This window comes from Peromyscus maniculatus, chromosome 9 (assembly GCF_049852395.1).
Source record: "Peromyscus maniculatus bairdii isolate BWxNUB_F1_BW_parent chromosome 9, HU_Pman_BW_mat_3.1, whole genome shotgun sequence".
Lineage (NCBI taxonomy): Eukaryota > Metazoa > Chordata > Mammalia > Rodentia > Cricetidae > Peromyscus > Peromyscus maniculatus.
This window is the reverse complement of record NC_134860.1, coordinates 37830896-37856319: the sequence shown is the minus strand read 5'-3', so window position 1 is coordinate 37856319 and position 25424 is coordinate 37830896. Positions and strand designations below refer to the sequence as shown.

Genomic DNA, 25424 nt, shown 5'->3' with positions numbered 1-25424 from the left:
GATGCCAAAGGGGGAAGAAAGAAAGCTACCAGAAGCCAAGAACCATTCCAGAAAGTGCCAGACAGTTGGGCAAGGAGGTCCTGCAAAGTCTTGGAAGCTGTGGTCAGAGGCACAGCCCCCCCACACACACACCAGTTATGCTCAAGGCCAGCTCTACTTAGTAAGTGTCATGAGATCAGCTTGCTCCCTTCAAAGGGTCTGGTCTACCAGAAGACCAAAACAATCTCCCCCTCTGTGACAACCTGGCCTTGCAGCTGTCAGCACAACGGAACCAGGAAAAGCTGCGTCTACAAGTGGGAACTTGTTCCTTGTCTCTTCTTTGAGAAATGCCCAGTGACACTTGCTGAGGAAAGCCTTGTTCCAGCTCTCTCTGCTCTTTTCTGCAGATGGGAAGCACTTTAGGAACAACATCATTTGTGGGCAAAATGAGCCCCTGAGTGGTGCTCACCAGATCTGTGCACAGGAGAAGCCAGCTCGGCTGCTGAGCACAATGACTAGCAGCATGGAGGATTTGCAGGTCGTGGCTTTAGACTTTTAAGAGCTGTTGATTGAAGACTTCATTGAAACCAGCCTGTGTGTTCTCACCCTCCCCATTTCCTTTTCCATTTGATCCAAGGACTGCTGTTCACTGGTGGAGAATGGAGTTGATGGCTGATTGAAAACAATGTTTCTGCAACTTAGATTGCTCAAAGAGAGTGTGGGAAGGGGTCCTGTAAGGGAGAAAATGTAGGGAAATAACAGACATGTCTTGTCTGCTCTCGAGACCTGAAAGTAAGTCTATGGCCCAATGAGAATACGAGCAAACTGAGTCATAGAGTGGAGGCCTTTGCCTAAGGTCCTGTGTCTGGCCAATGGGCAATATATGAGCAATCATCTGGGGCACTTCTGGTCTGTAAATGATAGTTTAAAAAAATACACAGGCATATGGGAGCAGGGTGGCTGGGGTGATTAGGAGACACATGTAGATGCTTTGTAAGAGTCCAGGGCTGTTTTGTCAACAAGAAAGAAACTGCTCCGAGGGATCATAAAAAATGATCTTCACGTAACTAAAAGGCCAGTCTGAAGTGTGTGAAGATTTATTGTTTGTGATTTCAGGCAGTGCCGTTAGTGCCTGTAGTTGTAGTTGCATGGAGACCGAACTTGACTCGGTGTGAGGAAAATAGTGACTTGGTGTACCTGACAGTGGGCTAAGGGCAGAGCATCAGAGGAAGTCACTGTTGCTGAAAAACTATGTTCAATGGGCTTTCTGCACAGAGAGTGTCCTTGGCAAAGCCAAGGTGACCATGAAGCATGCCATCACAGTGTGCTCACTGAACAGAGGAGTAGAACTCCTTACGTCCTTAAGATACCTAAGCGTCAGAAAGCACAAGGATCCTCAGCGCTGTGTTGATGGAGAACTGTTGTGGGCCTTGGGACCCTTAGCCCCAGTTCCTGCAGAGCCCAGACAGGAGAGATTTGCTTTGAGGGGGAGGGGGGAGCTGTTCCGTGGATACAGTTTAGGATGAAAGTTTTGTTGCTTTTGTTCCAGAGTAAACCTGGTAACAGGAAACATTAAAACCTGACCCGTGGCTGAGATTCCCACTGTTCTCCTCAAAGTAATAACTCAGTGCTCAGAAGACTCGTCTGTGAGAGGGGGGCAAGGCCAAAGCTTTGGTGGAAACCTTAAATGAGACCTCTGCAGGATTTAAGGACCACTTTCAAGAGGATTCCAGGCACCAGAAGCCCTTGCTCCCAGATGAGGCTGATGCAATGGAGTCCCTTCTCATGTCTCCCCCATTTCCTCTGTTTCCTTACAGTGGCATGCTCTTCCCAGCCCTTGGCCTCACCAACAGGGCTGTATGTTAAGATATAGACTCTTGGCTCTGCCTTGTTACATCATTAATCTGTGTCTTACTTGGAATCTTTGATTGAACCAACTTCCAGAAAACTCTGTCTAGCCTTATCATCCTACCATGGAGTCTCCTTCCTCTGAGTTCAGGGGTAGAAGACAGGAGATATAAGCCTGTCACGATATTAGCTTCCCTTTTGGGTTGGTCTAAGAGTGTCACTATAAAGCCCCCCAAACTCGTATTCCCCTTTGGCCTCTACTGTTGCAATCATACTCTCTTCTAGAAGGAACTGAGTCGCCAAGTAGCAGAAACACAGCCTCCAAATCCCTCTACCTCTTTGTAGAATTTCACAGCATGTATTTCTCAAGGGCCTACCGACCTCTCCCAGGCTGGTAAAGCCTTGTGCTCATGCTTGCTGAGTCACTCAGACTGTGTTCCCAGGGCACTCACTGGCTTTGTTGATAGCTTTGCTGATGTTCTGTCCCAGGATCTCATTTAGCTTTGAGGTGTCTGACTCATCCTCAATCCACCCAAGTTACCTACCCCCTGCAGGTATCACCTGTGTTTGTTAACTCGCCTGTCAAACATCCCATCTAAGTTGCTCATGACAATGAGAAAACATGCCATATTTTCCCCCTTAGGTATTATTTGTGGCCTTGTAAATCTGAGTGGGGAAGAGTTAAGTTTATATGATGACACTCTTGAATGTCCCTTCTTGAAGAATGTTTATGCTGGGGAATAGCAGAGTATGTGCCTGCTCTACTAGGATCCAGGACATGAGATCAGGCCTGTGGCCAGAGATACAGAGTTCTTCTTAATCTTTGCTCCAGATGGAACTAGCCAATTCAGTTAGAAGCATCTGCTCAGTTCCCGGCACATTCAAAAACAGGAGAGCCAAGAGTCGTAGGACTAGACAAACCATCTTCACCAAAGACTTGACTTCCCAGCCTCTCTCGCGGGTTTGTGTCCTTGGTGAAGGAGTAAGTCTCCTACATGGTGACGGGAAGTGCTTTGTCACATTTGATACATCTGTGTCTTAGGGTAGTAGAAATGAAATCTTAACCCTCTCTACAAAAACTTGTAGGCCATACATTGGATATGGGGGACAGGGAGTGGAGCAGGGCGCAGATCTCTGAACTTCTACCAAATACAAAGTAGATCTGCTAATCCTTACCTCAAACTCTTGTTTTGAGAACTACAGAAAGCACTCTGAATCAAATGCTTCACACTGGTGCTTGGTGCTTAGTAGGTGCTAGTGAATGACAGCTGAAATTACAGTGGGATCAGTATCATGGGGGGGTGCCCACGAAGTGTTGGGAGTACACATTGTTCATGGTGTGCTCTATCTTGTCCCATGGAAAAAAAATCTTGATTTCCAGATCTCTTTTCTCTGTCAAATGTTGTATGTTAAAGCTGGCACACTGTAGACTGGGTACTTGGAACAATGTTCGATATGCTAGAGGGAAAAGTGGGGAGAGATTTCTGAAAGAGAGCTATGTGGGTTCTTTATTGATTAAAGCAACCAAGAAGTCTGAAAAAAAAAAGCAAATAGCAAACCCTAAAGTCTGAATTGAAACTTGTCAAGCCAGGGCCTGTGAGGGAGAATCTGGTGGCCAGAGAGGGGCGGTGGAGTCATCCTGGAAAACAGTGAAGCGGGCGTCAAGTGCAGTGGAAAGTGAACTTGAAAAGTTCAAGTCAATGGAGAGGTAAGTTGGTGGGGGCCACAAGGCTCCCTCCTCTTTCAGTCACTCAGTAGAACTGGCTTAGATTCTGTTTGGATTTAAAGGAACCAAATGACAGCTTGGAAAACCTCCACATGTCTAGGCGGGGATTCCATTTCGTTTCTCTTGTAGACTGTCTCAGGGAAATAGAAGTAGAGCTCAGCTTTCCTCATAAAGCAAACTTGCTGTTACCTCAGTTGTATGCCTCACACTTAACATCCACTCAAATGGCATGAATTCTTTAAAACACAGAATTGTTATTGTTACAGTAATTTGTTGCCAGGGAACAAAGGCCACAGCAGGCTGGTATTATCTTTTGTCCCCCCTATGGCCCTTTCATAAAAAACAATGATAACTATTTCCAATGGATTGTGGGGTGATTAATGAGATATTTGCAATGCAGATTATCTGGAGTTTCCACAGACATTTCAGCTAGTTGACTGGCAAAATTAACTTGGTTGCTCTTTGACCCACTTTTGAGAGGGAAAAAAAAAAACATCTAGAGTCCAAGGGGAAAGTTGTCATTTATTTATGTCCAGATGGGATGCTCCAACTTAACCATTTTAGGGAGAGGGTGAATTGAGCAGATTTCAAGTGCCCAGGTGAGAGTCAATGAATGAAAATGCATATGGGTGTAGAGGATGTCTAAATAAGTGTCTAGTTGGAAGACTGGTCAACATCCATCTTCCTAATACTCTGTCAATTATAATAAGGACACAAGCACTAAGTCTTGTTTCTTGGTTCATTGAGTAGATGTTGCCGAATTCCCATTTAAGAAGAAGAAGAGGGCAAATGTATCCAGCAGGGCAGCCATCCCATTGGCACAAGGCTCCATCTTATGTCTTGATCTATGGTTTTCATCAAAGTCTAGGAAAGTGTGAAGGGAAAATAAGAAGCTCTTGGGGAAAGCTATAGAAGATTGGTGAAAGTATGCTGGGGTTTTGAACCTGGCTTTAAAACTGCAGTTGGATTGTGTCATGGCTAATCTTGGGTGTCAGCTTGCCACACCTGTGAAGAAGAGCCTCTGCTGAAGAATTAGCTCGATCAGATGTTCCTGTGGGCATATCTGTAGGGCATTTTATTGTTTGCTGATTGATGTCGGGGGCCCAGCCTCCTAGGCATCCTAGGGAAGTACCATTCCTAGGCAGGTGGGCCTGAGCTGTGTAAGAAAGGCAGCTGAATATGAGCCCTGGAGCAAGCCAGTAAGCCACATCATTCCATGGTCTCTGCTTCAATTCCTACCTTGCTGGAATTCTGCCCTGACTTGCTTCAACCGTAGGTAAACTGTAACATGTAAGCTGAAATAAATCCTTCCCTCCCCATGTTACTTTTGATCACAGCATTTACCACAGCAACAGAACACCAACCAGGACAGGTAGAGTAGGGTACTCCACCCCTCACTCTGCAATCTCCCCTGATGATCATCCTTTAAAAAGGTGAAATTATTCCCCTAACTCCTTAGTATTCCTGCTTGGTGTCTCCTTTGCAGTCCCCCTGCATGTGTACTAATGACCCAAATGAAAGGGACTTAATGATAGATGGTGTTCATTTAATTGGCTGAAATTGAATGATACGCACTTTCTGAATCCTGTTAATTCTTGGGGCTCATCTACATATTGGCAAGTTGTCATAAGAGATGGGCTGCTAATGCTGAATCAGAACTTTTCAGGCTTGGCAGCGGCATGGCGCCGAAGCAGTGTGGAAAATGCTCTTTTAGGAGTCAGAAGAGGCACCTTTGTGGTGCTGTGATACAACCACCGTGAGATGATGGATTGGCTAGCTTTTCAATTAAAAATGAGCTATTCCTTGAATTTTGGTATGGCTCACACAGTGTGGCCGATGGCCAGTGACGTATCGGTATGGAGAGAACTTTGAAATTTCTTCTATATTCCAAGGTCTGCTTTGGAGTTTAGATAAGTTCATGACTAAACTTTCCAGTGAGGCTAGACTTGAAGTTTTTCCCATGGAGTGATTTGAATGGGAGGAGCTGGAGGTCCTGTGAGATCTTTCTTGGTTGCCGCTTAGAGATGTTAGGTAAGCTGCTTTACCTTTGCCTCTGAATGTGTGGACCATAATACTTTGTGTGCCTCATGAAGAAGTTCTGAGGGGCAGCCAGGTGGCTGTATGAAAGCATTGCCCAGAACACAAAGCTATAGACAAATGTTGTTAGGAATAAAACTGATCTTGATGATCTGTAAGAAAACATCCTCTGCTATCGTCTCTCAGTCTCGGTGAATCCCTGTCAGTCCTTGGCAGATTATGCCAGGGAGATGAGGATATCCCTGTGACTTCTTCCCTCCCCCACTGTTAAAATGCTGGGCCCATTTATTTTTTTTACCCAGACATCCCTCAGATCTTCTGAAACAGATCTGGTAAGAATGGATGCTATGTTTCCAATTAATTTCCTAAGCACACACTTGCTCAAAACACATGTTTGAAAAATAAAGAATTCAACAATAAAGGCTGCTCTGCTGCTGTTGAACTGCCAGGTATATGGAGTCTCTTTGGGTTGAGCTAATATCAAAGGTCTCTGTTTAATATGACCTTGTATTATAGCGTGCTTCACCAACCAACCTTCCAGAACCTCCCATTTAAGCTCAACTTTTATGTAGTTTTTATAATTCCACTGTTCATCTGTTAAAAATAACCCCTGATAATGATGCATTTGATGAAATGAAACTTCTTAGTATAGCCATTAGCTGGTGGGAGATTTGTTTTGTTTTGTTTTTTAATTTGGGAATTCCAAGCTGAATCTGATCCAAAGGCACTAACATTTAGCCTGAGGTCTAGAATGGTAATAGAGGCATTTTGGACACTTTGTTTATTTTTTATTTATTTCCTCAATGTGCCACTCTCAGCCCTATAGGAGATGAAGGCCCTGGACGGGATGACTTTTCTGTTTAGCTGGGAGCTCCAAGAAACCAGCAGATTAACCCCCACCACAAGGGTAGTGCCAACATGAGGGAACACAGGCAGATGAGTCACATGTAGTTGGAGCGACGGTGCATTTTTGTCCTTTGGTAAAGGAGTATGCATATAGTGTACACTGAACACTTCCTCCACCATTGTTAACTCCACTGGGGCGACACATGAGTAGGAAATGTGCTGGTCCTCCTGGGTGCCATGAACCCAGGCTGGCCTCTGCCCAGAGGTCCTAGAGCTTTTGCAGTTTAGAACTACAGGTCCATACTCCAGAGCAGGCACTTCATCACCTCCTTAAGCCACTAAGCTGGACAGCAGTCAGAAGCTACCAAGGTCCCATGTGTTATCTCAGTGAACACTCTGTGCTCAGTGGGATGCTAAGCCCTGAGGGTATGTTAAGACTTTCACTCTAGCCGATATCTAGAGGTGAGTTAAGGATGCTATGTATCTGTCTTTTGGATTGGAGGATTCAGTTTGTACTCTTTGCATTGAGTTTCAGGTCACTGAATGGGGTTCATGCCCCATTGATCCCCCCTTTGTCTCTACTGTCATTCATATAATGTTATATTGAGTTACTGTGTAGTAGGTTTTAAGTCCTTCAGGATCCAGATTTGGTTCACTTGGATTCAGTGTTTGTTTACTGAGAAACAAGATGCTGTGTTTGTTATTCTTGTTGTCCATACTTGTTTCAGTAAGGGTCCCTTCTTTCTTGCTTGTCCAGTCCAGAAAGGGGACTAGAAAAGGGTGGGACTAAGTATACACTGTGTGATGATGCTGCAGTTGGAAGGGTAGGATCAACTCCTTTTGCATTACTATAGTGGAGTACTAGAGGGAACAGTACTTCATTCAGTCCAGAGGTTAGTTTAACTCATAGTTCTGGGGGATCAAGGATGTGGATGAAGTGAAAGTCTTATTGTGGTGGAGTGCCTGGGGGGCACTGGGCAATGTAATAAGAGATGTAGAATAAGTCAGCATGTAGGCACATGTGTTCTGGTGTCTGTCTTCTAAAGCCCCCGGTATTCCATCATGGGGACTCCATAATGACTTAATCTAACCCTAACCACTCTCCAAAGGCTCACTTCTGAACATGAGGCTCAGATTGCTTTTACACTCTTGATACCTCATAATGGGATTTAAATTTCAAACCATGAAGCCATGGGGGACAGACTCATCATAGCTAAGTCATAACAGACACTGTCTGCATGGACAGAGACTGGAGATTTGCATGTTTATAATGATACTTGTTCTAGCAGATAACAGTGTGCTCTTTAGAACTCTTGCTGAGTCAACATGTGAAGACAGTTCTCCCATGAGCCTAATGACTCTTGAATCAGAAACATCTTCCTGCCAGGAGGGGTGGATCCAGGCAAGAGGATCTTTAGAAAATTGAGGCCACAGTCTACATAGTGAGTTCTAGGGCAGCTGGGGATACACTGAACCACCCTGTTTAAAGAAAAATGGTTTTTTGTTTTGTTTTACTTTTAACTTGTATTACGCTAGATTGAGCTCAGAGCCTTATATATACTACTAAACAAGCCTCCCCCCCCCCACGCCCGGTCTCTTCTTTAAAAGTTCTCTAAATTCTCATAGAGACAGAGAGCTTATAAGTGGGCCTGTTACACCTTCCTTATCAAGTTGGGGCTCAAGAGAAGTCCCCCTGAGCAGTATGGAAGCAGAAGGAAAGGCTGGAGTCTTTTGGATTTCCATCCTGACCCCCATGTCCACCAGCTGCGCAGCTTCGTTCGAGCACTTCCCAAGCATGTCCAGCTTCAATTTCCTCATCAGTAAAATGGGGATTATCCCCACACCTCGCCGAGCTGTTAAGGAGATCAAACGAAGCAATTCTGGGAACACGATGCCTTCTTCTGCGGACTTGGCTTGCTAAATGTTATTTCAGTCTGGCTGCGAGTGTGGGGACAGAAGTATGACCCGCCAAGAGGTCTGAGGGGAGGCAGATCTTCTGTGTCCTCTGAGTGACTACGGGGTAAGTCTGGCAACCATTTTGTCCTGGGAAGGCTCATCACCAGAAAACTTGAAAGCTGCCTTCCTCTTTAGCAGCCCAGAGAAAGGCATTCAGTTTTTCTTATTTCCATCCTGGGAATCACAATCTACATTTGCAAGAAAATGAGGGTGTCATTTTCCTCCTTCCCAGGTACCTAGGCTGATTCATTGCAACATTAGAAGTGGTTAATGGCAACCGAAGTAGCAGCAGGTTTTGGCAGCAAGCAGGACCCCACCAGGGACAGGGGGTGGGGTGGGGGGTGGCTCCCAGGTGTTATTGCACCCTGTCTGGCTTGCTATGAGCTCACTGGTTTTTCCATAGAGTTATCTGCCAGCTTCTGCTTTCATTTCCTGGGCAGAGAGTCAGAGGTCACGGAAACGACGAAGCGCTGCCGGTGGAGGGGCTGATGCAGCTAATGAGGCTTGGGTTTGCTCCTGATCACAGGTTGAAACGAGAATGCTTCCTCTCCTGGCTGGGGCTGCGATAGCACCGCGTAGTTTCAGAAAATTTATTTGCTGTTCATTTTGTTTCTTGAAAAGCCTGGCAATTTGTTTCTGTCCTCTACTCCAAGAGACTTAGTTCAGGACTGGCTAGAGTCCAGGAGTAATGAGGTGTCGGGGAGAAAAACACCACCCAAAGAAATGGATCTTTATTAGCCCCTTCCTGTGGTGGTGATGGCAATATTGCAGCCCACGAGGTGATGGGTCTTGATTTCCTTTTGGCTTGACTGAGGTTGGCCTGGGGTTGGCCTGTTCCCTGTCATGGGGGCCGCTGCATCCCAGATGGGGGAACGGGTTTGACTTTGGCAGCTCAAGTGTGCCTGCTGGAATAACGCTTCCTAAGCTTGCATACAGCCGAGAAGATGGGAGATGTTTAGCGCACAGTTTGGGGCCTTGTGTACATTTGTGTTTTCATTTCAAGTTGTCTTCCAGCTTCTCTAGGGAAGATGAGTGCCTAGAAATGAATACTCTGTAATTATAGCAAGCTTCCACAGGCTCCCAGGCCAGAATCCTCCAACTGAAACCTATTTCAAAGAAGAGATAAATGAGGGAAGGGTTCAAACCCCAGAGAAGATGATGATGCCCAAACTTTTTCCTATCCTAGTAACCATTAGTGTCTCTGATATTTTTATTCCACACTTATACCTACAATTCCATTTATTAATTAGATCCAAGTAAGTTAAGTCACCCTAAAAATTTTATAGCCACTTGAAAAATAAATGAAAAGTTGAAAGAAAGGATTTTTTTTTTTATTTATTCTTAACCACAATGGCAAGTATGTAGCTATTAGGGCACTGTACAACTTCTCAAACCTTGGAATCAAATTAGATAGCACTGGCCTCATTTCACACACCTGTTGACCATCTTGAAGTTGCCTTTCAAAATCACCAAATTTCAAAATGGTGTAATACAATCCAAAAGGAGTATAAGGTTACCCAATGTTCAGATAGGGCCAGATAGGGCCATTGTGAGCTAGAATGTGAAGTTCATTTTAATTTCAATGTCTCAACATTGCTTCTATGAATGTCCCTTGTGGACCCAAGATGCTCTGGTATACAATTTGAAAACCTAAGCCCAAGATGCTCTGGAGATGACTAGAGACCGGAAGGGAGGGCAGTAGAGCCAGTTCCACCTTTGTCTTGTTCCTCTCTCTTCTCTCTGACCCACGGCCAAGGGGTCCAAGTGCTGTAGCCTTCCTCCTTGTACAACGCTGGAACGGTAGGACCTCAGGTGGTGCTTTTTACAGCTCCCAGCACGGATTTCAGTTCTCTCTGGGCAGCCACATCAAATGGGGGGTGCTTCCCTGTCAACCTCACCCCCAGGGAAAGTGCTATGGTGTTGAGACTCTTGGGAGCTCTAGGCATCTAGGTCCAAACACAATTCAACTTTGACAGTTTGTGTGTTTCTCGTTCCTTGGCGCAGATGACAGGCATTAAGGTGAATTCAATAATTACATCGTGCATCAATTGAATTAAATAATTGGACTTTTCCCCCTTCAACCTCCATGTGGATTTGTTTCCTAAAGAGCCACCATTTTTAATCTGAACAAGAATGCAGGGCAGCGAAGGCCTGCACAAATGAACAACAAAAGTCCCTGGTGCAGAGGCTGAATGGGAATAATTTAAGTGGGAAAGGGCCTCTTTGCAGGCAGGGGGTGGCAAACTCCTCTTTCAAGATTTCCATTTCCGGCGATGTCGGTCAACATGCATGTTTCTATTCAGCTGCCCACGACTGGACACCTCATGGAGGCCTAAGGCCTAAAACGCCTTCTGTCAAGTTTAAAGGAGGAGATGCTTTCAGCCCCCCTGATGGGTGGGTGGTAGCAGGTGGGAACTGCCATTGAAGAATCAGGGGGACCCTAAATCTCCTTTCGTCCGATCTGAATGTTGGTGGCAATATAGAAGCGCACTGAAGCGACCCTAACAAAGCTGCTCTCCCTGCCTTCATTCAGAAGGGGGAAAGAGGGTATTTGGCACCATGACAACAGGTGACCTCTATTTGGAATTGTCCACAAACATTAATAGACCTTCCAAAACACGGAGGCTGTGATGTGGGGGGATCAGCCGCCTGGAGGGAGAGCGGGCCTTTCAGTGGCACGGGGTTTGCTTTAGCAGGATGTCAGCTGACGCGGTTAATTGGGAATGATTAGGCCTGTCTGCAAGCCGATTCCCCGAGTTGGGTGCACACATAATTGTTGTATGTAACCCGGAGCGGCTCTGCTCTTTCATCTCTATGAAGAGATCAGAAAAGAGAGATTTACGGCTTAGGTTGCCCCAAGCCACACATAGCAGGCTTAATTTTCCTTTCCAAGGGAATCTGCTGGCTGCTGTTGTGACTAGTTCTCTTTGGCTTAGATGGTATGTCGAGGTCACCTGTGTGGTTTTTTTTTTTTTTTTTTTTTTTGTTGTTCCATGATTGATTGACTGAGATTAATTATTCTGTCAGGACTGTAATGGAGGCAAGATGGAGGATAGTGATAAGTGCAGAAGCTCCCGCGATTCTTCCAAATGCACTTATGTCTCTTTCTATTTAAATAAATCAAATGGAACGCATATATCCTGGACGGTGTTGCCTGTTCCCTCCCCATGTTCCATAGCCCGGAGGTGGTTTCTCTGCAAGTCTGAGGCTCTGAAATGAGTGGCTATTTATTCAACATCCACGGCAGGATATTTGAATCCTTCCTTGCTTCATTCCTTCTAACGTTTCCTCGAACACCTCATCCTGAGATAAGCAGCAGGTTCAGGGACCGCCGTCGATCTAACCCACTGTGCTCAGGGCCTGTGTCTGAGCTAAAGGCTGGACAGCTTGGAGAACATGAGGGAGAGGGAGAACACATAGCAGGTGTTAACGTCTTAATGTCAGATTTCTGCAGTGTAGAAACTGCCCTAGAAGGCCTTTTTAGGGAGGCAGAGAAAGTAGCTCTTAGTGGCAGACCGAATTGGGCTTCTTCGGTCTCCTGAAGGAATCCAGTGGTCAGTTGAGGAAAGGCCAAGGTGATTCTTGATGGCCCTCCAAAAGGCACAAGATGGTATGTGAGTACCCTGCTTCCAAAGGGTTGTGGACAAGGGCTCCCAGAATCCCTCTCCTCCAGACCCCAAACATGACAGCAGTAGCATGGCTTCCTTCAGTAATATCCTGTGCAAAATGAGTAAGAACACACAGGAAGGGATGAAGAGTGCTTACAAGAACACTGGCCATGCTGGCCACATTCCCCAAGTGTATCACTCATGTTGAGTGCTTTTAGGCTATTCCACACAACTTGGGAGTCATCAGTTTCTCCACCAGGTTCCGGAGCAAAGCTGCTGCCGCTCGTGCCGACTGTCTAGTTCCCTTGTGTAACCAACGATCGCACCGAGAGGTGAGAGAAGCAACTTCAACGGACCCATTTGACAGAAGAGGGCTCTGAGAGGCCTGCCAGCACTTCTTCAAGGCTGAGGTGGAATGGTCCTACTCATCATAAATCAAGCCCTGTGACGTCAGTACCTCATCTTGAAGAATTTCAGCTAACTGACAGCATGTCTCCTTGAATGTCTTAGAGAAGGAAGTATTTGAAGCAGTAGAGGTTTTGAAAATTCTCTTTCTTGATGGTGAAATTTTCATTGGCCGGACGTACTGAAGGCATCAGCACCGAGATGATTTAGACGGCCTTAAATTGTGTTGCCTCGGGCCGTGCTACACCCTAGAGGGAAATTTTCAAAGGATCCTTCCTGGCTATTTTTAGGAAAAGCAGAACTAATGTGGATTTTTTTTTTTTTTTTTTTTTGCACATCCATGCTAAGATTGTGTGGCCTCTCTAGTATATGGACCCATGATAATAAACCCAAACTTCCACTCTTCCAATAGCAGTTTCGTGGGTTAAACTTGAGATTTGTAAAAGTGTATCTCACCACTTTGTGCCCTCCCCGATTAGGAACACGTGCTGTCGATGTGAAAACAAATGAGAGAAAAGTTTTTGGTTTTTTTTTTTCCTAAAATACTCTTCCCTTTAAGAAATAAAAATTGATGGCTTCTACATATGCTCTATAAAATGTTTTTGGAGAATGGTCATTAGCAAACTCCCAGCTAAAGTTAGGTTGCGTAAGTATTCAGTAAGCCATAAACGTGTTCCTTGAAGTAGAAGTAGGATATGTCAGAGTTTCCTTAGCTGCTTCTACAAAGGTGGACCTGCTGGACTAGCAGTGTGGTAGGAGCTAAGGGACCCAGAAGGAAGGAAGGAGTGGAAACACGTAGGGCAGAGCCCTGGACCAAGGTGCCACTGGTGTTTTTTTTTTTTTTTTTTTTTTTCAACACTCAACAAGTCAGCAATTGGAGATTGGTAAGGGTGGGTTGTTATTGTAAGTTTAGTCTCCATTTGCAAGAAGATCACCCTTTCCAGGTAGTTTCTCAAGTCAATACCTGGAAGAATACTGTATTTACAGGATGCTAAAGAAAACAGTTTTGTTGCATGTGGCCCAGAAGACTTGTCCCTGGATCTCAGTAGGGATCCTTTGGCTATTTAAGAATATTGAATTTTGTTGTTGCCTTAACTCTTAGTACAACATGTTTCTATGATTGATTGCATGTCACCTCTGAGAAGTAGGACAGCTATAATGACTGTGCCCTTGTATTTTTAACATACTTGAGTGGCAGTGGATAAACTATCACCATGAAACCTCCATAGAGAAGGAAGGAGATATGAAACCATTGAAGCAAAGATTATGGAAATTCACTTTGTGTGGGTACAGAGCTAGGCACTGAGCTTCAAAAATGAGTAAGATGTGGCTCTGAGGAGTCATTGAGTTCTAAAGGGACAATTCCAGCGAAGCAGCGCATTGTAGGTATAGAAGAGATGTGAGTTCTAACTGGGGCATTAAGGAGAAATGATGACTTCAGTGAGGAGGAGGAACCCATCTATCCAATATTAACTGAGAACTCTAACTTGTACCAATGCACATGTGATATTCGAGTGGCAGACAAAGAGGGACCTTTATCCAGAAAAAGGGTAAAGCCTTTCAAGGGCACAGAGACTTGAAAGAACAAGGCATGCAAGGGAAAAGGAGAGGTAGTAACAGGGAGTGTGGGATCACCACTGGGTAAAAGACTGGAAATGCAGCTGAGAAGGATTTGACATCCATTATGAAAGAGTTGCCATTTCGCTTCATTTGTAGCAAGGGAGCCACAGTGATTCTGAACAGAACATGGACAGGATCAGATCTGTGTTTCAGAATGAAGTCTTTGGAGTTAATACTGTCTCCTTCTCTTCCCAAAGCATGGAAAATGGAAGCCTATTCTGTTGAATTTCTTATCACATGGTTTCACTAAATTGTAAGCATGGCAGAGGCAGAGGAATCTGAGCTCTGAGATTGTTGATGTATCTGAAATGGACTGCAGAGAAAGAATTGGAAAACTCCATTAATAGGATTAGGAACTTGAATTTCACACAGGCACACACACATATTGTCACACTTTGTCCCATTTGGGAATCCTGTGAATGCACAGGGATCTAGAAAGCTTCAAGGTCTCAAGGTGATTCACTAAGATGTGACTTCATAGCTTATAAGGTGGTACGAAAACGTGAAGCTTTTTTCTTGACAAAGCCTAAGTTAGTCACTGGAGACAGCTTACCCATTCACCTTCCTGAGGATCAATCAACAACCCTTGAAGGAGAAGTCTCACATGTCCTCCATGCTCATCAGAAAGTGTGGCCCTATGTTGCTAGTGGGTATTCCATGACAAAGGAGCTCACTGGCAAAGATTATGGAATGCCCCCTGGAAATAAGCCCTGATGTCTTTTCTTTGAACTTCCCTGAGCCTTTCCTGGATCACTGCAAGTTGAATGAAGTGATTGTCTGTGTTCTCTCTCTCTCTCTCTCTCTCTCTCTCTCTCTCTCTCTCTCTCTCTCTCTCTCTCTCTCTCTCTCTCTTCTGTGTGTGTGTGTGTGGCAGGAGGTGCAAATGTGTGTGGAAGCCAGAGGTCAATGTCAGGTGTCTTTCTAATCACTCTTCACTGCATATTTTGAGACACCATCTCTCAATAAACCTGGAGCTCAGCAGTTTATCTAGACCGGCTGGACAGTGGGCTCTGGGTGTCCTCCTGTCTACAGCTCTCCAGCCCTAGGATTACAGGCCAGTGATGCTATGCCAGGCTTATAGGTAGGTGCTGGATTGCAAACTCAGGTCCTAATGCTTGTTTGTTAAACACATTACAGACCAAGCCGTCATCTAGACTCTAGAGTCACTCTGAAAGTTCGTTTTGCCTGGACTCCTAGTTGTCTGCCCAGTATTCAGAATGTCCTTTAAAAGTTGTGCCCACTTAGTCCCTAAACTACCATGGACAAGATCCAGAAGGAAAGTAGTCTAGTCAGCAAGAGCAGCCCCCACTTCTCTGTAGCAATTTGACCCTTGGAAATGAAATTTTGAGTTTCTCTCAGTGTCCATGACAGTATGGACAGAACTTCTGTTTAGTTGGCAGTATGTTAGCTACTGGGAAGTTTCCGGCAAAATGCAACTCTTGTTGAATGCAACTCTTCTTGACCTTGTACCTTAGTAAAGTCACAGCTCTATTAAAGTGTTGACCAGGGCGTCCAGAAGAGCTGTGACTGGGCATAATGTTCCTGTTGAGGGTGTCCACCTAATTAGCACTCAACGCCTTTGATTGCCCCATATATCCTCAAATCTGAAACGCTCAGAGCCCGTTGGGTTTTGGTACTGGGATCAGAGAGCTCAGATGGAAATCGAGGCCTGTCCTTGTATTTATGGGGGTTTCTTCTTCCCAATACATCACACCTATTTCCTCAGGCCTGTTTGCGGTAATGCCTGCCACAAAGAACCCCATAAATCCCGCCTTAGCGGCTCTAAGTTTGTCATTCTCTCCCTGAAATAGGATCGGCCACGATTATAAAGCAGCAGAGGGCTGCCCGTGAGAGCAGCCCGCATACCGGTGACTGATTCATCAGAGGCGGTTAGTTCTTCCAAATGGCAGAACAAAAATGGGCTCCACAAAGCAAACCCGGTCAATTAAAGGAATGTTATGCTGTGCATAGACAAGCTGTTTGAATGTTGGCATAGTAGAGTCATGTGACTGACCCACTTCTTTGGAGGAACAAATATGTCTGCCTTTAAGGTTATTATTGAAGACACATGATATCATTTACTTGGCCTCCTTGTCAGTGTTCGGCTACATTTAGAAAAATCAAACTACCCACAACAAAAAGCTACCATCTGCATTTGCTTAAATAGACCTGTGACTTACATAGATTGATGAGTAATTGTGTCCCTGGTTGATAACTCAAGTTTCGTTAAGGGAACTTTGCCTTTGTTGACCCAAAGGGAGGCACAGGCTACCAAAAAAAAAAAAAAAAAAAAAAAAAAAAAAAAAAAGAATTGTACTGGCAATAGCTGTTTTCTTTTGAAGTAGTTGGGCGGTGGCTTCTCCTGTTTTACTAAGTAGAGAACGTCATTAACAGAAAATGAAAGGTTCAGTGTGGTTGCTATATTGAGCACCCCAATAAACTTATCTGGGGGTCAGAGAACAGAATAGCCACTATATTAAACATAGAGGTTAGGCAGTGGTAACACATGACTTTAGTCCTATACTTGGGAGGCAGGGATCCGTGTGGATCTCTGTGAGTTCAAGGCCACACTAGGAACAGAGCCAGGTGTGGTGGCATACACCTTTAATCCCAGCCCTTGAGATCTCATGTCTTCGCTTGGGAAAGACACACACCTTTAATCCAAGGAAGTGATGGCAGGAAGCAGAAAGGTATATAAGGCGTGATGACCAGAAACTAGAATCTTTTTAAGCTGTTAGCTTTTAGCAGCAGTTCAGCTGAGATCCACTCAGGTGAGGATCTGAGTGGCTTTCAGTCTGAGGAAACAAGATCAGCCGAGGAATTGGCAAGGTGAGGTTGGCTGTGGATTGTTCTCTCTCTGATCTTCAGCATTTACCCCAATACCTGGCTCTGGGTTTGTTTTGATTAATAAGACCTTTTACGATTCATGCTACAGTTCAGTGTCTTCATGAGCTAGGACTGTTGTTCACTGTGGGGAGACGATTGTATGTTGATCATTTTGTGTGATGGACCCCCCCACCCCCGCTGTGTTTGCCTTTTGTCAGCAAATGCTGGGTGCCTTGTAAACACTGGGACCTGGGATGTGCAGGACAGAGTTTGTAGCTCTCAGATGACGAGGAGACCCCAAGGGGCTTCCCTGTCATCTCTTAGCCTGGGATGGTCACCTCAGAGGAGATGCGCTGTGGTGTTAGAGCAGCTGGGTAGTAGGAAAGAGCCCAAATCTACCCCTTCCTCATGGCTCTCTCCATAGGCTGCTGCCTCCATTTACTTTCTCCTCAGCAGGATTCACAGAGATTGCTTAAACAGGCAAACACTCTCGCCAGAGGTCTCTCCTATAGGATCACCCATCTATCCTTGTCGGTGAACTGGTTGGAAACAAAGACCAATTCTGTTTCCCCTTACCACATACAGTTCTGTATTGTGTTATGTACATGTGATTCTGTCATATCCAAGTCTGCCAATGCATGCATGATAGAATGTATGTATGCAGGATAGAACACATGTGAGGTGACTGTCTCCCTGGGGATACTGGGTGATACCTGGAGACCTTAAACATTTCATTGTTGGGGGGATGGCAATTCTATCATCTTGTGAATTAAATCTAGGGTGTTGTTGAATACCTCACAATGCATAGCCCCCTCTCTTGTAAGAATTACCCAGCTGGAAATGTCATGAGCAACTCTGATCTGAACTACCTCAGTCACCTTCTTGATGCTTAAAAGGTAGACCTTGGTCTTCTGCTCCATCCATCCGTCCGTCTGTCGGGTTTTGCAAAGCTTTGTAAGAGGTGAGTAGAACCAATGAAGCTTTCCAGATCCCCTGCCACTCATTTTTTTTATATGACTTTCAGTTTGTTCTCTTAAAAAATACTGTTATTATTTGTGTGCATGATGTGTGTGTGTGTGTGTGTGTATATGTGTGTGTGTGTGTGTAGGCATGTAAAAGGACAGTGTGGTGGATGAGGTTGATTCTGTCTGCCTTTACCTGGGTTTCAGGGCACTTGGTTGCTAGGTTTGCAGAGAAAGCACATGTGTCCCTTGAGCCATGTAACCATGTAACCCAAGACTTCCAGCTTCTTGCTCTCCTGATTACATAGTGCTGGACAGTTGCTTCCTTTGCTCCTAGAACTGAACAACATTGTGAAAACCAAAGGTAATGCTCCTCAGAGCTCACTACTCACAAAAATCACCTAGATGTGTTGTTGAAATCAGAGGGCTCAGCACTGTGGGCCTGGGGACCATCCTATCCAATTCTAACAAGTTCCTAGGTGGTACAGATAGAGAAGGCCAGTGTACCACACTTGGAGTGACGAGAGTCTCTTTGGTGTATGGCCCTATTGGCATGTTTTAGACAAGGATTGCTTCTGTATACATATATTCGATTCTGCAAGGCTGTCACGAGCAACCCTGGCCCTGTGGCAGGAGGGAGATGGTTGAGCACCAGGGTGCTGTGATGAAGAAAACCAAAGGTCAGTTTAGTGACGGAGATGGGCTTAGAACACATAGGTCCGAGACACACCTGTTCCGGGATGAGGAGGAAGAAAACCTAACAGCATTCCTTCCTGAGCTGAAAGCTGGAGGCTGTAGTGAAAGGAGAGCCAGATCACCTCTGATCATAGACTTGAAGGAATGAAATACCAGTTGTGAGAGTGTTTCTCCAGATTATGCATATGTTTATAAATTACCCTAGGTGTTCCTTCGCCTCATTCCCTTTATTGTGGAGTGTATTTCTTTAAAGTGACAGCTTTAATTTTTTCCCCCACTCTGTGCAGATTTCATGGATGATGTAGCTTAATAAATCAAGGCGATTTCTACCATTGTATCAAGACGCTTTAATCAGTTCTTTGAATTAATGCAATCAAACGGTTGAATTCTTGCATTCGTCTCTGTATTTACAGCTCTGTTGTGCTTTTTTATTGAATTGGAAGAGGAATATCTTCATTTGCAGCCAAAATAAAATAAATCTGGGCAGGTTATCTAGTAAACTGACTGGGGCACAGGGTATGTGTTGTTTATGTATGCACATACATGTGAACTACAGATGCAATGGCTATTTCTCATACTAAATTTTGCATTAAGATTACATATTCAGGAAACTAGCATTCTACCATATTCTGTGATAGTGGACCTATTTTTTTACTAAGTCATTAACTCTTGGGCTCTTGAAGATGCCCAAGGAGCATTCAAAAATCAGAATCCTTTTTTGAGGTAAGAGTCCCTGGATTTTGTATGTTCTCTGAATAGGAACACAGGCTCTGACATCAGGTTGCCCAGAGAACATTCTGGTTTCACCTGAACTGATGGCAAGTGTGCATCCAATGCAGGCTAATAAAAATGCTTAGCTCAGGTAAATTGGTCCATGTGTTAGTCCATTATTTTGTTTTGTCCAAATAACTAGGCAGATAGATACTTCTAGGTGATTTATAAAGAACAGACCTAGTAGCAAATGATGGCACTGTAGCTTGGTACAGTGCTTGCTTTGCAAGGATGAGGACCTGAATTTGAGACCCAGTACCTTCATAAAAGCTAGGCATAATGGCATATGCCTGTAACTCTATCTATGGGGGAGTGTAGATAGGAAGATAGCCAGTCTGGCTTAATTGGTGAGTTCCAAACCAATGAGAGACTCCATCTCAAAGGATATGGACAGTATTCCTCATCGTGGTACCCAAGGTTGTCCTCCAGCCCCCATGTGCATGCATACACATGAGCATACATACATGGACATTCACACACACTTTCTTTTAAGAGCATATTTATTTGGTCACAGTGCAGGAAGCTGGAAAGTCCAAGGGCATAGCACCAGTATCTAGCAAGCACATGAACTAATTGACGAGAAAGCCATTCCTGCAGTACTTGACCAACTCCAGTGATAACAGCATCGGCACCCTCTCATCACTTCTTTAAGGGTCCAATTGTTGATGCTATCCCCATGACAATTATACTTTCAGCATGAGTTTTAGAAGAAGCATTCAAACCAGAATAATAGTGGTTTTCATTTGTTTGTTTTTTTCCAAATCAGAAATGTAATGTTAGGGTGCATTTTCTGAGTGACAGCAGTCACAGACACTATTGACATAGGCAAAGTGACAAGAGGACAGTTTAAACTCTGAAGGAACACTGCCTTTCCATGTGGCTCCTTTCCACCCATGCATGAGGGCCTACACCATTCATGAACGTTAGTCCAGGATCTCAGGCAAGGGGGCTCTACTGAAGTGGGATCGGCACATGAGCATCACTTTGGTTTATTTTTTTCCTGTATTTTCAAAAGTCTTGAGTAAATGAGCATGACTCAGTTGAAAATCAGATTTTACAAGGTCAGTGTGACACAGGGTCAGCTAAAATGCTTGGTAAATTTATGCTCTGCAAACCCTGTCTGTATTTGTTTTCTGTTTGGAGATAGAATCTTACTATATAGACCAGGCTGGCCTCAAGTTTATTATCCTCCTGATTTGGCCAGAGTCCTGGGATCACTTGTATGTATCACCATGCCTGACTGAAAACTAATGATAACTCCCTTAGGGAGTGGTTATTATAATTACTAAACAATTGACCATAGAATTCCTTAAAATAGGGCTTGTCTTCTCTCCTTTTTTTTTTTTTTTTGCTGCGTTTGAATATGTCTTATGGATATCATATCATATAGCTATACCAGGTAGCTATAGGATAGTTTTGTAATCCTAGAACTTGGTTGGTAGATGCAGAATGATCATATTCAGTTACCTAGCTAATTTCAGGCTAGCCTAGGCTACGTGAGACTCTCATCTCAAAACAACAGAAACAAGACACAAGGCCCATAAAACCTCTCTATACCTTTGAATGCAGATGGCATCCATTGCTCTAGTTGGGTGATATTTTCTAACTTTCCTGGGAGAGGACTGAGGTGGGACATCATAAATGTGTGAGTGTATGGATAGCAATGTGTCTAATCTGATTTCCTAAATTTGGGCCAGTAGCAACAATCTTGTCCCAAATCAATGTTGTCATAAAAGTAATATTTGGTATTCTATAGCATGCTGCTTATTATAAGCCACTTGACATATGTAATTTTTTGTCTATTCCTCATGAAACTTCAGTGCTAAGAAGTCTTAGTTGCCTTGAATTATAGTTAAAGATGCAGTGGCAGAGGCGAAAATGCCTTGTAAGGTCCCAGAACTCATACATACCAGAGCTAGCTTGATATTGTAGTCTCCTTCCTCTCCAAATCCATTGGCCAAGTAGCTAGGCTGTCTCTAACTGTGCTGGTCTCTGTGGCTATGACTGTTCTGTATGTTCTTGGAGTCACTACAAGTACCTACTACTGTATGGCATTCTCATCTGATCCTCCTCCTTGATGTGGACTTCCTGGCAAATATCTTTTGAAGTCCAAAGCCTCTTGGCCTTTAGGAATGAGTTGATGACTCACATAAAGTAGATGGATTTTCTTCTGAGTGCGAGCTTTAGTAAAGCTGTGTCAATTAGCTTTTGTTACATATCAACTCCCCTCAACACATCAGGGGCTATAAAGCCAATACTGGCTTAACTCCCAGTTGTACAGACCAGCTGTTGGGATTCAAGGTAGTTCTTCGGTTCTTTAGACCCACAGTGACCTCCATTCTTCTTGATCGGTCTCCTTCATGGTCTTTCATCTTGGTCGAAGCCCCTGGAACAGTATGGAAGATAAGAAACTTGCTTGTTATAAATGCTCAGTCTTGAGTAAGTTGACCTTGATCTAGTTCACATGGCAGCCCCTGAGTTCATGAGCACAGAAGGTAGGCCCTGGTGCACACTTTCCAGTTGTCTACTTGTGACCTTTGGCTGCTGTCGTGGTGACCTAGAAAAAACGACAAGGAGAAGTGTAAGAGTCAGGGTGAGAAGGGACAGGGAGGTCTGAGCAGACTGGGGGCGGTGACCCCAGCAGCTTTCTCCGCTGCCCATCCAGCAGCCCTTTCCTCCCAAGCTTTTTCAGTGACATTCTCATTCCTTCACAACTCAGGAAGCTCTTCTTCACCGAGGCACTTCCTCTTTGTGACTCCTTCTGAACTCCTACCTCAGGAAAGCTGGCACTTGACAAAGCCCTGGCTTTAAGCAGTGTTGCTATCCAGTTGCCCTCCCGTGAGGACTGCTTGGCATTAATGAGTTGAAAGATTAGCCTGAGTCAGGGCTTTTCTGACTTTTTAATGGCGGCGCTGCAAGTTCCCTCTTGTCAACTTTAGAAATTCGTGCGTTTCTGTGGAATCCGGACACGGGAGTTTTCTGTTTGGGAAGGAATTTTAATGAAGCATTCTCAGGTTTGCTCACCAAAAATAAAGAAGAGTCTTTTGTGCCCTGGGAAAGTTAGGTGGCAATCAGGAACGCCTTAGAAAAAGGGCTGCAGAATAGAGGCAAGCTAAATTCTGCTTTCGTGGTCGCTCTCTTTGCAAAACCTATTACTGCTCAGGAAAGTTCAGCTCAGCAAAGGGGCGCTTAACGATGTGGAGGCTGGCAGAAGGAACGGACACTGGATGATAATTCCCTCACAGATGAAAGAGAAGACTTCACGTTGCTGAGACACATGTGCCTTCTTTCGGTGCAAGCAGCATAAAGGATGATGACAGTTTACCAGTCCCCTGCTTTGGGGGAGAAATCGCCAGCTTTGCAACAGGAAATGACAAGGCACCCATGGCAGAGTTCTTTCCCTGACTAATTGGAAACACATCTCTGAGTTTTCCTGTCACTGAGAAAGAACTACTCTTGGGTAAATGGTGTTTCTTGGCTTCCTTTCCTAAAAACTACGCTCAGCATGGGGGTCACAGAGGCAAATGCAAGTGTTTTCTCGAGCCAATGGGTGGGCCAGAAAGTGGCTGGTTTAGTTGGGGCTCTCAACTTGGTAGACTTTCTCTAGCTCTATGTAAATATACCACATACTCTTTTTAGCCTCACTTGTCAAATAAGAAGAAGGGAGTAAAGGCTTCTAAAGTTTCTCTCTCAGAAGAGCTTAGGCGTGAGTAAGGTAGAAATTTACTTTTTGATTTTAAGCTTGGGATTTAGTGGTGCGGAGAAGGAAATATAAAATAATGAAATTATTGCAGGAGACCCTTTTAAAACAAAACAACACAAATCCTTGCCTGATAGAGATTGTGCTACATCTGTCTATCCAGCTCTTCATGCATCCATCTACTCAGCCATTTATGTATCTATCCACCTATTCATCCATCTTCCTTCCTTCCTTTCTTCCTTCCTTCTTTTCTTTCCTTCTTTCTCTCTCTTTATCTATCTATCTATCTATCTACCTATCTATCTATCTATCTATCTATCTATCGTACCACCTGTTTATTACCCCATCCTCCTATCTATGCATAAACCTACTCTCCTCTAATATCTCTGTGAACCTATCTACTTATCTCTCCATGACTCCATTTACTCCTGTATCCATGCATTCATCCATGTGTCTGCAAACCCCCACCCCATATGTCCACTCATAATCTGTGTATCTACTCAGGTTCCATCCATGCCCTTAAACCTGAATTCACCTACTCATTTATTTGCCCACCTATCTGTCCATGAGTCTACCTGGCCATCTCCCCATACACTCACCAACTTTTTCATCTATGTATCTGTTCACCTACCCACTCATGTACAATCTGCTGATCTATTGGGGTTCACTAACCCAGAAACTCATCCACTTATCTCCCCAAGTCCCTGTCTACCACCCTCTCCTTTTCATCTTTTCTTCCACACCTCAGTGTTTCAAGTTAATTGTGCTTAAGGTCTTCAACCTTCCTCTTTTGTGCAAACCAGACAGTTTTAAACTAGCAGATAAGGAAAGTCAGGCCAAAAAGATTATGTAACTGAGCTGCTTGGGGACAAAAATAAGACCAATTCCCAAATAGGTATTTTTTTCCAAAATGTTCCAGAAAACCCAGAACCTGGTCTTTCTTTCCCAAGGTTGGAATAGACCAAGGACCTGATCTGGAACTTAATTATCCTGTGAGAAAGAAGTAGACTCCTTTGCTCTCTGATTTCCTTCTCCTCCAGAAAAATCTCAGTTTACCTGCCATATTCTACAGTGTATTTTTATGTGTTTTGTGGCTTGAATAGCCAGGAGTATTATGGGCCATGGTCCCAAATTAGTAAAGTTGATAGCTTCTGGAGTTTCTACCTAGAGTCTAACAATTTAGTTGCCCATTACCAGGAAGAATTAACAAATGCGAGTTCCACACAATACATAATAAACATAAATTGCTTATGACTTCTGGGAGAGAAGCCATGGTAACCCTGAACTCTTTTTTATTGTTAATTGATCTTAAGAAAATACTTATAAAAGGAAAAAATCCCACCACTTTCTTCTGGGAATATTCTGGAAAATTATATTTATCCCCAGGGCTTAGGGAAATGTTATTGGACATGGAATAACACATTTCACACAAATCTTTGAGTGAGGAAGCTGCCAGAGAGGGTGCCCCTCTTCTCCTCTCCAGATATAAAGGGGATAAATCCTGTGTTTTGAGGTAGATCCGGTTCTTGAAACATAACCCACCACCCACCCCAGGCAATGTTGTTTGATCCCAAGCTCAGTCATGTGAAGGAGAGTTTCCCTGACTTTAATGGCTTAAAATGAAAGCAAATCATGTTTGTCTGTCTGAAACTGGGAATCCAGAGGTTTGCTCAACCAGAGTGTTCAGACTTTCACCTGTGGCTCAGTGGCAGGAAGTGGGGAAATATGGGTCATGGGTTTTTGTTCACATTCCAAAGAGGTAAAGGGTGGGAAAGTCTGAAGAACTGTCTGGCTCATAATGCCGCTAGGGAGATTGGAAAACACAAGGTTAGTTTCCCAATATTACTTTTGTTGGGAGTATTGGGGTAGGAGATGGGGTGAAATTGCCTGTAGCCAGAGATGCCTAACATAGGTACTTTGTTTTAAGCATCCCCATAGGTACATTTCATGGGATAAGAGAGGATGGGCTTCCTGGATATGAAATCATTGGCAGAAGCAATTGATCTGTAATATCCATGTTGGCTGTTGAAAAATGGGGCACAAAGATTTGGAGCATTACCATTGCCAGCATGAGTCAGAAATAAAGAGCCTTAGAGCTCTCCATGGTAAACCCATATCCAAAACCATGGTTTTCACGAGACCTGCAAGTATTTCAAACATGCATTAAATGTTAGAAGGTAATAAATTCATTGGAGCTTGTGGTTTCAGCAAGACTGGTTGGTCATCAGAGCCCCAAGATCCACCTGCCTCCATTCCTCCCCCAGTTGTAGGTAGTACAGATGTGCCCACCATGCCTGGCTTTTTCCGTGTGTATTAGGGATCTAAACTCAGACTCTCATATTTGCACAAGAAGCACTTGACACTCTGAACTATCCTGCTAGCCTCATGAATCTATTACTTGACTATACTGATGAAATTTAACATCCAGGAACAGAGCCCAGCGC

At 44.2% G+C, this 25424-nt stretch overlaps 1 protein-coding gene across 6 annotated transcripts in view; it reads left to right on the top strand.

Moving 5' to 3' along the window:
- Window positions 1-25424, top strand: part of Lrmda (leucine rich melanocyte differentiation associated) — a 1030542-nt gene that overhangs the window by 716427 nt on the left and 288691 nt on the right. The gene's annotated exons all lie outside the window — the stretch shown is intronic.